Source organism: Vicugna pacos, chromosome 35 (assembly GCF_048564905.1).
Source record: "Vicugna pacos chromosome 35, VicPac4, whole genome shotgun sequence".
Classification (NCBI taxonomy): domain Eukaryota; kingdom Metazoa; phylum Chordata; class Mammalia; order Artiodactyla; family Camelidae; genus Vicugna; species Vicugna pacos.
Window position 1 is genome coordinate 21,442,966 of NC_133021.1, and position 13,277 is coordinate 21,456,242.

Consider the following 13,277-nt stretch of genomic DNA (forward strand, 5'->3'; position numbering starts at 1 on the left):
CAAGTAGCCCATTGCCATTCCAATTCTTCATCTTTTATATATGATCTGTTCTTTCCCCCTGGAAATTACTTAGATCTTTTCTTGATTTCCAGTGCTCAGTGATTTTAAACTGGTAGCATTTAGTGGCACTTTGAACCCGAAAACTTATGTCCTTCAATTCTGGGGAATATTTTTGTGTTATTTAGTTTCATCTCCTTAGTTTTCTCCGCTCTGTCTGAAACTGTTATTTGAATATCGGACCTCTAATTGATCATTTTAGTATTTTTCCCTTTATTTCCATCTCTCTCAATTGTATTTGTCTGTCTAGAAGACTTCTCCACTAACCCTACTAATGTAAACTTACTGCTGCTCCTCATTCCTAATACTGAAGAGCTCTGTTTTGTTTTCAGAATGTTCTCTTTTACATTATCCTGTTAGTGTTCATAGATGCAATACTTTTTCTGTATGTGTGTGTGTATGTATATATATGTATATATATATACACATATATATACATATATATACAGTCAGTTTACAATGTTGTGCCAGTGACCCAGGCCCAGTATATGTATCAGGGCCAGTGACTCAGACCAAGAGTGCGTCTTCATGGCCAGTGACCCAGGCCCAGGGGGCAATCAGTGCCAGTGATACAGGCCCAGGGTGTGTATCAGGGCGACTGTCCCAGGCGAAATTGCCTATTTACGGCCAGTGACCAAGGCCAAAAGTGCGTCTTCACTGCCAGTGAGGCAGCCCCTATGTGTATCACGGCCAGTGACACAGGCCAAGAGTGCTGCTTCATGGTCAGTGACCCAGGTCCAAGGTTCCAATCAGTGCCAATGACCCAAGCCCTGGGTATGCCCTCAACCCAGTGACACAAGCAGATCGTGTTCATTTTGTGCCAGAGACCCAGGCCAAGTGTGTGTTTAGGGCCACTGACCCAGGCCGAGTGTATATTCACGGCAGGTGACCTAGGCACAGGGTATGTATCAGGCCGGTGACCCAGACCAAGAGTGCCCTTAACAGCCAGCGTCCCAAGCCCAGGGTTGCAATCAGTGCCAGTGACCCTGGCCCAGGGTATGCTCTCAGCCCCAGTGACACAAGCAGAGCATGTTCCTTCTATGCCAATGACCAAGGCCATGTGTGTTTAGGGCCACTGACCCAGGCCAAGAGTGCGACTTCACGGCCAGTGACCCAGGCCCAGGGTTGAAATCAGTGCCAGTGGCCCAGGCACAGGGTATGTATCAGGCCGGTGACCCAGACCAAGAGTGCCCTTAATGGCCAGCGTCCCAAGCCCAGGCTTGCAATCAGTGCCAGTGACCCTGGCCCGGGGTATGCCCTCAACCGAGTGACACAAGCAGAGCGTGTGGAAGGACAGCACTGGCTCGAGACCGACGCAGGCGGTCTCTTTGGTGCCAGAGACCCAGGCCAAGTGTGTGTTTAGGGCCACTGACCCAGGCCAAGAGTGCATCTCACAGCCAGTGACCCAGGCCCAGGGTGTGTATAAGGCCAGTGACCCAGGACCAGGGTATGTATCAGGGCCACTGACCCAGGCTAAAGTGCACCTTCACGGACAGTGACCCAGGCAAAGAGTGCGTCTTCATGGCCAGTGACACAGGCCCAGACTTGCAATCAGTGTCAGTGACCCAGGCTCCGGGTAAGCCCTCAGCCCCTGTAACACAAATACAGCGTGTTACTTCTATGCCACTGACCCAGGCCAAGTGTGTGTTCAGGGCCACTGACCCAAGTTAAGTGTGCGTCTTCATGGCCAGTGACCTAGCCCCAGAGTATGTATCAGGGCCACTGACCCAGGCTAAAGTGCGCCTTCACGGACAGTGACCCAGGGAAAGAGTGCGTCTTCATGGCCAGTGACCCAGGCCCAGGGTTGCAATCAGTGCCAGTGACCCAGGCCAAGTGTGTGTTCAGGGCCAACGACCCAAGCCAAGTGTGTGTCTTCAGGCCAAGCGACCCAGTCTGTGTGTGTTTCTTCAGGGTCACTGACCGAGGCCAATGGTATGTGTGCAGCACCAGTCTCACAGTCCCTTGTTGTTCCTAGATTCTTAGAAAGTGACCAAGGCCCTGGGAATGCTTTCATGTCGTTACACAGTCCCAGGTTGTACCTTCAGGGACAGAGTCCCAGGCCCATGGGATGGCTTCTGCCTAGGCTGTGTTTTCGGGGCCAGTGACCTAAGCTTAGAGTGTATGCGTAGGGCCACTGACCAAAGCCAAGTGTGTGTCTTTAGGGCCAGTGACCCAGGCTAACAGTGCGTCTTCACGGCCAGTGACCCAGGCCCAGGCTGTGTTTTCGGGGCCAGTGACACAAGCCAGGAATGTTTCTCTATGGCCACAGACCAAAGCCAAGTGTGTGTCTTTAGGGCCAGTGACCATGGCCAAGAGTGCCTCTCCACGGCCAGTGTCCCAGACCCAAGGTTGCCTTCAGCGCCAGTGAACCTCTCCGCCCGCTCACCAGATTGTCCCCCGACCTTAAAGTCGCTGGTTGGGGTGTCCCAGCGCGAGGAGGACCTTAGTTGGCACCTCGGTAGGGTGGAAAGCCTGCATAGTGCGGAGAACGACGCAGGCAGCCAACAGGAAGCGCCAGAAAGCAGACAAGACCATCAAGCGAGACTCGTCCCCGGCAAGCCAGGTCTGGAGAGAGGAAAATTTTCTCTCCAACTTCCCGACTCCGAGCCGGCGTGGCGGGGGGGGGGGGGCGTCCAGGCGGCCGCGCCTAGTGCTGCGAGGCCGGCCACTTCTGCCCTCGGGTTGCGTGGAGGGGGCGGCGGGAGGAGGCGAGGCCCGCGGGCCCTCTCCCTCCTCCACCTCCTAGCCCCGGGCTCCCGGCCGCAAAGACGGCTGCACAGGAAGCCGCGCACTAGCTTCTTCACCGGGAGTAAACTTCCCGGTTCTGCTCCTTCGCGAGGCGGGGCGCCGCGTCACTCTCGGTTTGCAAGCGGGTCGCGCGCGGGATTTCCGCTTTGCGGGCGGGGCACGCGCGCGACGTCCGGTTTGCCCTGCTCTCGCGCGAGCGGCCCACCCGCAAACCGGAAGTCTCGCGGCGCCCCGCCTCGCGAAGGAGCAGAGCCGGGAAGTTGATTCCCGGTGAAGAAGCTAGTGTGCGGCCTCCTGTGCAGCCGTCTTTGCGGCCGGGAGCCCGGGGATAGGAGGTGGAGGAGGGAGAGCGCCCGCGGGCCTCGCCTCCGCTCGCCGCCCCCTCCACGCAACCCGAGGGCAGAAGCGGCCGGCCCCGGCCTCGGTCCCGCAGCGCTAGGCCCCGGCGCCCGGACGCGCCGCCCCCACCAGCCAACGCCGGCTCCGAGTAGGGAAGTTGGTGAGAAACTTCTCCGCTCTCCGGGCCTGGATGGCCAGGGGCCCGGCTTGTCCTATGGTCGTGTCTGCTTTCTAGCGCTACTTGCTGGCCTCCTGCGTCGGTCTCGAGCCAGTGCTGTCCTTCCAGCTCCCGCCCAGGTGCCACCTAAGGTCCTCCTGGCGCTGGGACACCCCAGTGCCCGACTTTAAGGTTGTGTGACCACGCGGTGAGGGAGTAGCGAGGTTCACTGGCGCTGATGGCAACACTGGGTCCGGGTTACTGGCCGTTAAGATGCACTTTTGGCCATAATCCCCGGCCCTAAAGACACACACTTGGCTTGGGTCAGTGGCTCTAGAGAAAAAATCCTGGCTTCGGTCACTGGCCCCGAATATACAGCCTGCGTCTGGGTCACTAGCCTTGAGAAGAACCCGTGGGCCTGAGTAACTGGCCCTAAAGAAACACACTTGGCTTTGGTCAGTGTCCCTACAGATGCATTCTTGGCTTGGGTCATGGGACCCGAAAACACAGCCTGGGCCTGGGTCACTGGAGCAGAAGCCAACCCCTTGGCCTGGGTCACTACCCTTGAGAAGAACCAGGGGGCCTGGGTCACTGGCCCTAAAGACACACACTTCACTTTGGTCAGTGGCCCTAGAAACACACTCTTGGCTTGGGTCACTGGCCCTGAAAACACACCCTGGGCCTGGGTCACTGGCATTGAGAAGATCCCGGGAGCCTGGGTCACTGCCCCTGGGACTGTGTAACTTGACCTGAAAGCAGTCCCAGGGCCTCAGTCACTTCCCTAGAATCTAGGAACACTGACAGACTGTTTCAGTGGTGCTGCATGCATACCCTTGGACTGGGTCAATGACCCTGAAGAAACACACTTAGACTGGGTCAGTGGCCCTGAAGACACACACTTGGCTTGGGTCAGTGGCCCTGAAGACACACACTTGGCTTGGGTCAGTGGCCCTGAACACACACTTGGCCTGGGTCACTGGCATAGAAGTAGCACGCTGTGTTTGTGTCACTGAGGCTGAGGGCATACCCCCATCCTGGTCCCCTGGTCATGAAGGTACCCCCTTGACCTGGGTCACTGACGCTGAAGACACACTGTTGGCCTTGGTCAATGGCCCTGAAGACACACCCTGGGCCTGGGTATGTTGTCTGAAGGTCACCCATGGGCTTGGGTCAATGGCCTTTAAACACACTGGGACTGAGTGACTGGCCCTAAAAGCACACACTGGGCCTGGGTCACTGACCCTGAGTGTATAACCTTGGCTTGGTTCAATGGTGCTGAAGGCACAGCCTATTCCTTGGTTCCTGGCACCGAAGACAGACACGGGCCTAGGTCACTGTTCCTGAAGGCACACACTGGTCTTTGGTCACTGGCCCTGAAGTCACAACATTAGCTTGAGCACTTGCCCTGAAGACACACCCTGGACCTAGGTCACTGGTACATAGGCACACGCTGGGCTTGGGTCACTGGCACCAAATCGACACCCTTTGCCTGTTTAAATTACGCAAAATGTATACCCTGCACCACTGCCTCTGAAGTCACTCCCTGGGCCTCTGTGTCTATCTGTAAACTGCCACCCTTGGGCTTGGTCACTGGCATAGAAAGCACACCCATAACTTGGGTCTCTCTCGCAGCAGGCACATGTTTGACCTGGGTCAGCAGCCGTCAAAGCACACCCTGGTCCTGGGTTACAGACACCGAAGACAGACACAGGCCTGGGTCACTGTTCCTGAAGGCACAATCTTTGCCTGGGTTACTACCCTAGAGTCACAACATTGGCCTTGTTCACTGGCCTTGAAGACACACCGTCCACCTGGGTGAATCGTGTTGAAGGCACACCCTGGACGTGGTTCACTGTCCCTAAAGGCACACCCTTGGCCTTGGTCACTGGCTCTGAAGGCACACGCGTATCCTAGGTCCTTGGCCGTAAAGTCATACACTTGGCGTTAGTCATTGGCCTTCAAGCCATACCCTGATCTGGGGTCACTGGTGCAGAGGTCACACTATGGTCCTGGGTTATTGGTGCTGAAGCACACCCTGGGCCTGGGTCAAGGCACTGATGGCAACACTGGGTCTGGTTCACTAGCCCTGATACTCACCCTGGGCCTCGGTGACTGGCACTCAGGGCACTCCCTGGGCCTGGGTCAGTGGTCCTGAAGGCTCACTAAAGTATAGGTATTGGATTTTATTGAGTGTTTTCTGCAGAAATCAAGATAATGATAATGTTATTCTCCTTTATTCTAGAGATGTTAAAAACTACATTGACAAATTATTTTTTTGACATTGAGCCATTATTGCCTTCCTGAGATAAAGCTTAATTAGTTATAATTTTTTTTAAATATGCGATTAGGGTCAGATTATGGAAACATATTATTTATTTCTCAAAAATCTGAAGAACTTACCTATGAAACAGTCTGGGCCTGAAGCTGCCAGGTTTTGATATGCAGTGTCATTGTTAGTCCTCTGCTAAGTATTTTGTAATCTCTCTTTCATCCTTCTTTTTAATCTAAGCATATTTATTAGTATGTTCTTTGGTTTCCAGATACATGGGATTTGTAAAAATATTTATTATTGATTTCTAATTTTTTATATAATAATAGAATATACTATACATCATTAATATGCATGATTATATACATATAATGATGCTTCCGTAGAACTCATTGAGGTACATTGTCAGTTTTTATAGATTCCACACTTCCTTGAAAAGAGTGTGTCTTCTCTTTGTTAGGTGTTGAATCCTATCTAGAACTGATAGTTCAAGCTTTCTACATATGTTTGCTCATGACTTTTGCCTTCTTGAGCCATTAGAGTTTGGGAAAGTTGTGCTAAATCACTGGCCCTGGTGTGACCTGGGATGAATGTTAATTTTTTATTTTCCCCCCCATGTTTAAAAGGTGAAAAATCAGCCTTGATCTCTACTCTTTATCTATTGACTTTGGTTTAAAGTGATTCATTAAAAATTCTTTTGTCCCAAACCAGTGATTCTGGTTTTATTGTAAATCATGCACAATGTGCTCTGCATGCTCTGATCTTCCCTCTCCTATCAACGGTTTGCCCTGCCAGAGAATCTCTAATGAAGTTGATTTGAGGTAAAATGTCTGTTGGGGCTCATCTAACCATTTCCTGAAGTATTTTCAAATTAGGGGCTGAGGCTGACGTCCCCTGCGTGTTTTGTGGACATTTCGGCCACTTCTCCAACCATGAAATAAGCAAGAGTAACGAACCCCATGCTCCAGTCTGTGGTTTGATACAAGGAACCTCAGCATTTCAAGGCCGCTTTGAAGAGGCTAGGGCATCAGCTGAAACCCAGAGAAAGGTAGTTGTTTGTAGGTGAGGGTGGGAGAGCGCACGCAGGCAACCTTCTACCACCACCCGTGGGAGGAGACGAGTGCAGGGCTCTCACGCCCCCCACCCCACCCAGCTCAGGGCCCCTCGTGCTGCACAGACTCACCTCACACTAATAGAAAGAGCATCAGATGGGGCTCAAACCATCAAGCTGTCATTCTCAGAAAAGCCTTCAATTTTCTCAACCTAGGTTTCTTATCCCCAAAGTGAGAATCATAGAGGGTTTATGGGAATGTGTGGGGATATCTTTGACACCACGAGTGGGGAGAGGGCTCTGGCCCTTAAGGCAGAGGAGACTGGGAAGCTAAGTATCCTGTGACACAGGGTTTCAGTCCCACACACGAGGGATTGCCCAGGTGAGCAGGTGTCCCTTGTAAGGCGCTCAGATGAATGGTTCGCTGTCTGGCATTTGATGCTTTTAGGATCATTTCTAATGGAGCATCTTAATAAAACTACCAGAAGGCACCCCTGATGGCCCACCACAGGTCTGCTACCTCTGACTCTCCACATACAGGTTAATATTTCCAGACGGTGTGGGCATCATGAATTTATTAACTGCTGACTAGAAATCCGCTCTTCCTTCTTCTCTGCCCTGAACTGGGTCTTTCATGCTTCAAGAGTGCCCACTGGCTCCCCTGTGGAGACTGCAGCCTTGGGACGCACTGGCCAGGGCCGGCCTCAGCCAGGACCTCATGTCATGGCCCCATGATGTCCATGGAACATGGAGTGGCTTTGTGTCCACAGATGGTTGAAACAAGCCTTTTACTGCAGACTCAGCCTTGATACGCATGCCCAGGGAAAGGACAGAAAACTCAAGGGTCACTTTCAACAAAGGTCACTTTCAACAAAGGACTTGCCCCATAGAAGAAACAGCTCATTTACTGATTGAGGAAGAAGCATGCAAATCCAATCAGGAAGTAATTGGATTTGAAGGCTTAAAACCTGGGATTGAATGTGGGTGCAGGAAATCCTTTCCATTTAAACATCAAGAAAAATAGAGCCTGCAGCTGCAAGAGACAAAGGTACCTGAAAACAATGTAATAACAAACAAGCAGAAAAATCAAGGACACTGTCACCTTCGCTTTGCGCTTGGGGGCACTTTTTATTAGCCTGCTGGGTTTAACCTGCTACTGGTGACTTTTAGCACTTAGACAAAGTCATTGATCAAAACATCTGTTCACATGTGAATCCAGCTGGTGAGCCAAGAAATTAAGTAAATCTACCAGGAGAAGGGGGTGGAGAGAGACAGAAAGGGAGGGAAAGGGAAGAGGAAGGGAAGGGAGGCCGGAGAGGAGGAGAAAAGGAGGAGGGTGGGGGTAGGGAGCGGGAGTGAGATCAGAGCTCAAATCCATAGGTTCAGGGTTTTCCTAAATTATTAGTCTCCCCCTTTGATGGAGAATAAAAAAAAAGAGCATCAACTTTACTGAGGATTAAAAACAGTGTTACTGAAGGCAAGTTCCTGTGCCTGGCGCATCCTGAGGCTAAACAAACCGCATCCCAGTTTGGAGGAGAGAAGGCTGGTTGCAGGGCTGAGCAAGGAGGATGGGGTCGCTCATGACTAAGGAAACCCTGAACTCCCCGAAGGCTTTCAGCAAAGCGTAGTTAAAGGCCAGGTGAGGCAGGGGGTCACAGGGTGTGTGATCAGCTCGTGCACAGTCTTCTGACTGGTTGACGTGGAGGGAACAGGGCGTCAACACCATCACCCTCCAGAAGCCAGCAGGTCTGGGAGCCACGTGCTCTTCATCATCAAGTACTTCATTTCTTCCCTTTGGTGGTTGTTTTTAGCATCTGAAAATTTCAGGAAATTCACATGAGATACTATGATCTGGGTGCTTCAGAGGGGCTGCAGCAGAAGATATGGGGGAGGGTCTGACCCTGGAAGCCTCCACAGGGTCTTTCTCAGTTACAACAGAGCACCCCCAGCATCTCCTTGCATAAGACAAATGTCTTCCAAGGAGGAGAAGGGGAAAAATGGTTTGACTTGCTCCAGCTCCAGGATGAGCAGGTTCCTCACAGGGCAAGGCATCAGGGGTGGGGAGTGGGGGAAACATGTGTTCTGTCCACCCAGCCCTTCGGCTCACACCTTCTCCTCTTCCTCACAATCTTTCCCTCCTTCCATGTGCTCCAGCCCTGTGCAGTATCCCACCCAGACTTGACTGGCTGGTTGGTCCTAATACCCTCCTTTTAGACACCACGATCTGCCCGAGGGTGGGCATGTGACCTGGTATTTGCAATGTGCCTGGTAGTCTGTCCTCAGTTCTGCGGCTGTTATATGGACGTGATCTGTGCATCTTTCCGCCACACATGGAAGAGGCCTGTCTCCATGAGTCCACCCACTGGCACCCCAGGTGAAGGGGGAGAGGCCGGCCCTGACCACGCTCCTGAGTCCTTAGAGCCCACCTTGCTCAAGGCCGCTCCACTTCTGTTTCTCCCAAGTAAGGGAGGCAAGTAAGTGCCCCTTTCCCTAAGCTAGTTGAGGGGGTATGTCTTTCTTGACTACAGGGTAGGGTCTCTCACAGCACCCGCCTTAGACCTGAGCCACCCCACCCCCTTTCCCCCCTGGTAACCGTGTTTTCTATGTCTTTGAGTCTGTTTCTGTTTTGTAACTAAGTTTGTTTGTTTTTTTTTTTTTAAATTCCATATAGAAGTGACATCATATGGTATTGTTCTTTCTCTTTCTGGCTTATTTCAGTTAGAATGACAATCTCCAGGTCCATCCATGTTGCTGCAAGTGGCATTATTTTATTATTTTTATGGCTGCATAGTATTCCATTGATGCAATACTTTTTTATTTCTCTGAGTATATTATTTATAGTAATTTTTGCAGCTTCCTCTGATTCTCAGGATTGTGCTATCCTCTTCTCCTTTATATTTTTTTTTCTCTGTATTATGGGTTAGGTGTTTTCCTCCAATGTCAGGTAACTCTGGCTGTCCATTTATATTTACGAGTGAGCCAAAACTGTGTGGAACTTCTATGGCTGTCAGCATCCTTGTTGAGTAGTGAGCTACTCAACAAAGATGCTGGTGTGTGGAGTAAAAAAAAATGTTTGCTGGTTATCTACTTTATCAAATACCCTTCAATCTCAAATTACAAAGGGTATGTTCTCAATTTTAGGGTCAGATGAATGAGAATTAAATTTTTCAAAAATTCCCAATAGTGTAGACTGATATGCAAGATTCTGAATAAATATTAAATGTTAAATATATCCTTTGATGGGTAATATCTGTAGCTAACTCCAGGAGGACTTTAAAACCAGAGAGAGTTACTAGGAGATGAAGAAAAATGCTGTAAGAAGCTCCATCTTCTCTACTGCCTCTGAAAAGAATGTGGATGAAAACCACAGCCTTTGGAATGTTAACTGTCATATTTACCCACATCATTTCTCACTCTTGTACCTTATGGTCCCCAATCATCCACATACCCTTATGATATCCCCTCCCTTTGAGTGTGGGTAGGACCTGTGATTCGCTTCTGATCAGTCAAATATGGGATGCTACCCTGTCACCCTGTGGGATTTGAATTTATTAGATGCCAAGGACCTCATGAACTTAAAAGGGGGCCCTTCTGCCGCCCAGTCATCAAAAGAAACCCCTGCGCTGGATGACACCTGGATGGTAACCTGATGAGACCCTGGAGCAGAAGCCCATGTGAGCCATGCTTGGACTCCTGACCCACAGAAACTGTGGGAGAATAAACGTGTCTTGTCTACAGCCTGACTTGTGTTAATGGGTTATGCAGATACAGATGACTCACACACCTGTTTACACAGTGATTCACCCAGAGTGACTCAGGGAGTGACTGGGAAATTAAATGGTCACCGGGCCTCCTAATTCTAGCTTTCCATTTCCATGAGCTTTTTCCCTGTCTGAAAAGGTCGCTTCAAGAGACAGAAAAAGATGACAAGCCATCTCATTGTTGTCTCTAGGGGTACCAGTGTCTGCATTTGGTGCAAATCAACAAAGAACTTGAAAAATGGATTTCACAGATGGGGGTTCTTGGTTTCATTCCACCAACACGCCAAGAATGGGCAATCAGAACTCTTGGATGATATGTCTCGGGCCCAGGCTCCCCTTCTTCTGTCTTCCTGCTTCAACTTGAGCCGAGGCTCTTGTTCTGCTCTTTACCTCACCCAGGGCCACATGTGTCCCAGGTGGGAAGCCCTCCTTGATGCCCCCAGCAGACTGCCACTCACATCTCAGAACTGCGTCACGTGTCTTCTTCTAATGAGCCCAGGAAAGTGATGGTTTTTAGCTGGACACTTTGTTGCCCTGAATAAATGAGACCAGGAGGAATGGGTATCAGGTAGATGTCTAGCAAAGTCTACAACTCAAAAGCTTTGTTCCCACAGAAAAAGCCAAGGAAAAGATAAGGGAAAAGAAGGGAGGAAATTAATGACATAGAAAGCAATCTATAATGAGGATGCTCAAAGCCCTAACTGAAAGGAGAATTTTTGAAATAGCTAATAAAATAGATCCATTTCTAGCAGGACTGACACACTATAATGAGTAAAAACAATGTACTTCAAAGCATGCACATAATATCCTAAATTATATTAAAAGAATAAAGAGAGAGAAATAAAAAGATAACATATTAGTATCTGTTATTTCTAGTGGAGAGACCACCTTTTTTTAATTCTTTTAATTTAGTGGTCATATATGGCTTTTTTTTTAAATTAGTGGTCATATATGGCTTTCATAAGGAGATGAAAATATTATTTGAAAGTTGCACATAAAATGTGTGTTTTTTAAAAAACTGTTTACAAATCAAAGACAACCTAAACTTTTGATTTTAAAACAGCTTACATTTTCTAACTGTTGCAAATACAGCGATGTCCCAGAATCAGAAGATGGGTAAGATTGCTCTGCGGATGCTGCCTTTTCCATGGAACATTCTGCTTTTCCCCTGAGAAAACAGTTTAAGAATGAGTAGCATTTATTTTCAAATGCCTGGTGGGTAATCCTATTAAGTATCACAGGGGAAGAGGGTCTGAGATTCTATTTGTTTGAAAGTTCTACTTTCTTCTTTTTTTTTTCTGGGAATTTATTTATTTATTTGTTTATAATTGAGTTATAGTCAGTTTACAATGTGTCAATTTCTGGTGTACAGCACAATTTTTCAGTCATACATGAATATACATATATTCATTTTTATATTCTCTTTCACCATATATATTTCCCCGTGCTATACAGTATAAACTTGTTTATCTATTCTATATATACCTGTCAGTATCTACAAATCTTGAACTCCCAGTCTGTCCCTTCCCACCCTCCCCCACCAACAACCACAACCCCAAGTTTGTATTCTATGTCTGTGAGTCTGTTTCAGTTTATATTTAAGTTCATTTGTCTTTGTGTGGTTTTGTTTGTTTGTTTGTTTGTGGGGGGAGGTATTTAGGTTTACTTATTTATTTTTGATGGAGTTATTGGGGATCGAACCCAGGACCTCATGCATGCTAGGCATGCACTCTACCACTGAGCTATACCTTCCCCCCTTTTCTGGGAACTTCTGAGTTGAAGGGGCTTTGGGGAGAAGGCAAAAATCAAAACATAGCTGATTTCCTTCTTTATGATGAACTCTTGCTGACTCCTTTGTGTAACCCAATGTTTCATCGTTAAAAAGAAGCTTGGACTCACAAATAAAACATGGGATCGCGTCGCAACAGAAGATTGTTTGGCAGTAGAAGCACCAACTTGACGTGCACAAGCCTGGATTTCTGGTGGCACCGACTAGCTGTGCGACCCCGAAATATGCAGCAAGAAGTTCCTTACATTCAGCTGAAATTGCATGCGAAAATATAGGAGAGGCTGCTTCACACAGTGCCTTGGCATTAAAAAATGTAATAAACATTATTATAATTATTATTTAGAGGGGCTAGAGTCTTCAGAAAGAGAGAAAAAGACAGCATAAAGGCAGGACATGGGGAGAAGCTATGCTCAGAGACAGCTCAGAGTCAGCTCAGAGTTGTAGGACTTCATTTTATTACTAGAGATGGCCCCACAAAGGGTAGGCTGGACACCGAGGAAGAGGAACACATGCTGTCCTACCACACGCCCAGAGCCTTCTTTTCTCAGAATAATTGCTGGAAAAGTGTTGTAATAAATACATAAATCTGTTATGATTATAGAAGCAAGTGATGCTGTCTAGAGTTGCACAGTGCCCAACATGCAAAACTATACATGGTGGCTTGTTTCAGTCTCATCTTAAGCTGCTGTCATCTTGTATTTCATGTTACCTGGTGGGCCCCTTTAAATTCTTTCTAGGTCAAGGCAGAGTAAATACACTGTAATTACATTATACTGACACGGGGTAGAAATTTCAAACTCAGGCCGCACCAAAAGGCCAAGAATGGAAGCTGGAGGAAGGACTGATTTAATCAGTCCCTGCTTCCCTCCCTCCCATGGAGTGGACTACATCTTCTTGTGTTAGCATAAATATGTCGGGAGATACTGCATCAGATGAGAATGGTCCCAAATGCAGGTTAAATTCTTGTAAATATCAATCAAGGGTAAATAAGCTCCTTCTTTGTACTGCGGGTTAGTTACCATATGAAACTCATTCCCCCGGAGGTTGGTTTGGATTTCAAACATAACCATGTTTAAGGAAGGTTGATTTCAGGCTCCTTGAGGAAG

At 48.6% G+C, this 13,277-nt stretch overlaps 1 long non-coding RNA gene across 1 annotated transcript in view; it reads right to left on the reverse strand.

Moving 5' to 3' along the window:
* Window positions 1–7,724: 7,724 nt before the first annotated feature.
* Window positions 7,725–13,277, reverse strand: part of LOC116283582 (uncharacterized) — a 28,286-nt gene continuing 22,733 nt past the window's right edge. The window contains exons 2-4 of the long non-coding RNA XR_012067260.1: window positions 11,451–11,550; window positions 10,841–10,916; window positions 7,725–8,435 (exon numbers count right to left, since the gene is read on the reverse strand). This is a non-coding gene — a long non-coding RNA (uncharacterized lncRNA). The remainder of the gene's footprint in view (window positions 8,436–10,840; window positions 10,917–11,450; window positions 11,551–13,277) is intronic.